The sequence below is a fragment of the Jaculus jaculus genome, chromosome 11 (genome assembly GCF_020740685.1).
Source record: "Jaculus jaculus isolate mJacJac1 chromosome 11, mJacJac1.mat.Y.cur, whole genome shotgun sequence".
Lineage (NCBI taxonomy): Eukaryota > Metazoa > Chordata > Mammalia > Rodentia > Dipodidae > Jaculus > Jaculus jaculus.
Genome location: NC_059112.1, coordinates 93,349,886 through 93,352,714, shown reverse-complemented (window position 1 = coordinate 93,352,714; position 2,829 = coordinate 93,349,886). Strand labels below are relative to the sequence as shown.

Here is a 2,829-nt window from a genome sequence, read left to right as displayed (position 1 = left end):
GCATTTACACATTCGGTGAATAGCTGCTGAGCACCTGGTGGGCACCAGCAATCCAGTGACAGGAGATGTCTCTTTCTTTTTTGGAACTAACACTGTAATGAGGTGACAGACACTGAGAAGGCAATTGCTGAAAAAAAAAAAAAAATTTACAAAGGGTAAAGGCTGAAAGGGCAAAGAATAGTATGTGCTATGAGACTATAATTGTGGGGATGTTGATAAATGTCACCAGAGAGCCACTGGATGAATTGTGATGGCATGCAAGCCTTAGGTCAGGCGGTACTTTCTTAACTACCACCATGGAAGTAAGAAAACCTTTCTTTCTTTTTTTTTAAACAGGAGAGAGAGGAAGACATTTAAAAAATTTATTTTATTTATTTGAAAGAGACAGTGAGAGAGAGAGAGAGAGAGAGAGAGAGAGAGAGAGAGAGAGAGAGAGAGAATGGGCACACTAGGGCCTCTAGCCACTACAAATAAATTCCAGATGCATGTACCCCCTTGTGCATCTGGCTTTGTGTGGGTACTGTGGCATCAAACTCAGGTCCTTAGGCTTTGTAGGCAATTGCCTTAACCACTTAGCAATCTCTCCAGCTTGAAAACCCCTTTTTCATAGTGATACATAAACATTGTGCCTGTTTATGGGATGCCAAGGGATATTTTGATACATGGATACCATTATGGCTTGAGTGAAATGTCATGTGTTTGTGAATGGACTCACCAGGGTCTCCAGCCACTGCCAACGAACTCCAGATGTATGTGCTTCCTTGTGCATCTGGCTTATGTAGGTCCTGGGGAATTGAACCAGGGTCTTTTTGCTTTGCAAGCAAATGCCTTAAGTGCTAAGCCATCTTTTCCAGCCAACCTCCCTGTTTCTATCTTTTAAATTAGCTATGGAAATAAGTTTTCTGTCTTTAGGTTTCTTTCCTTTTTTTTTTTTTTTTTTTTTGTTTTTTTGAGGAAGGGTCTCCTCACTCTAGCTCAGGCTGACCTGGAATTCAGTATGTAGTCTTAAGGTGACCTTGATCTCATGGCAGTCCTCCTACCTCTGCCTCCCAAGTGCTGGGATTAAAGGTGTGCGCCGCGATGCCCGGCTCGCTTTCTTTTTTTTTTTTAATGGGTAATTTACTTTCTGTATATAGCAACAGTACTGATTTTATATTGATGTATCCTGTGATTTTGCTAACTTCATTTAGTTTTGTATAGCCCTCCCTCACTTTCCCCTCCCTATGCCTCCCCATACCCACTGGGCCTTTCCATTCCCTGTATTCTTCCCATAACTTGCTTATCTACTATCCGCTCCCCAAATTCTTCCCTGTTTCTCCCTCCAAACCTCATTCTAGCTTTCTGACACTAGTACTGATGCTACTGTAACCTATAAACAAGTCTAACTATTCCAAACTGGGATCTGCACATGAGAGAGAACATGTGGCATTTTTCTTTTTTCTGAACCCAAGTTACCTCACATGATATGTATATATATTTGTAGGTCTTTCCATTTTTTTCTGCTCATTTATCAATGTCAGTCTTCCTTACCATCAAAAAGAACGCCATTGTGTACCATATTCACTTTCCATTCATCAGTTGATGGGCATATGAGCTGATTCTACTTCCTAGCCATTGTGAATAGAGCAGTCACAAGCATGTGTCTGTATAGCAAAGTGTAGAGTCTTTAGTGTATATGCTCAGGAATGGTAAAGCTGGGTCTTGAACTAGATCTATATTTTAGCTTTTCAACAAAAAGATTTCTTTTCTTATTTTTCAATCTATAATTTACTTTTTGTATATAGCAACAGTACTGACTTTTGTATGTTGGTTTTGTATCCTGTGATTTTGCTGACTGCATTTATTAGATGTTTTTCTTGAGGTGGGATCTTGCTCTAGCCTGGGTTGACCTGGAATTAACTATGTAGTCTCAGGCTGATCTCAAACTCACAGCAACCCTCTTACTTCTGCCTCCCAAGTGCTGAGATTAAAAGCATGTGTCACAACACCTGGCTACTAGTATGTTTTATTTTTTTAAAAAACTTTTATAACTTTATTTGACACTTAAGAAGTTAGTTCTCATCCATGTTGACAGTCTGTAGACTTAAGAATGAAGGGATATAGGTCACCTAAGTATAAAGCTTGTTTGTTGAATCTTTATCCTCATTCCATTTCCTGGACAACTGTATAGAGCTATGATATGGGACAGTCCCTTGGCCCAGATAGCTTTGTTGAACATGGTAACAATGGGCATATCTGGAGTCCCCATCTTCTTTATAGCAAACTTCTGAATCTTTATGAGGGTTTGAGTGGCCCGTTTCTTGAAGTCCACTCCATGGATGTGCTTGTGAATGTTGATGGTGTATTCTCAGATCACCACCTCACTGATGGAGAATGGCCCTTCTTTTTCTCACCACCCTTCTTTGTGGGAGCTATTCTGCCAGATCCAAGTTGGAAGGCAGTTATGTTTATTTAATGAGATCATTTGGGTGTTCTATAGGTAAGAATCATGTCATTTGCAAACAGAGAATGTTTGATTTTATCCTTTTTAATTTGGAAAGTATTTATTTCTTATTTTATTGTATTTCTATGATGTCCAGCAGTATGCTGACTGAAAGCGCTGACAGTGAACAGCTTTCCGTGTTTGCGTACTCAGTATGATGCTAAGTGTAGGCTCATTTTAAATGGTCTTTATTATGTTGCAGTACATCCCTTCTATACTTGACGTGTAGAATTTTAAAATCATGAATAGATTTTGAATTTAACCACTTTTTGTGTCTATTGAGAAGCTAATTTGATTTGAATTTCTGATGTGGTAGATCAGACCTATTGATTTGCATATATCAAACC

General features: G+C 39.1%; 1 pseudogene; it reads right to left on the bottom strand.

Annotated features, from left to right (window-relative positions):
* Positions 1-2,051: 2,051 nt before the first annotated feature.
* LOC101609533 lies at positions 2,052-2,445 on the bottom strand (annotated as a pseudogene).
* Between the last annotated feature and the right edge of the window lie 384 nt (positions 2,446-2,829).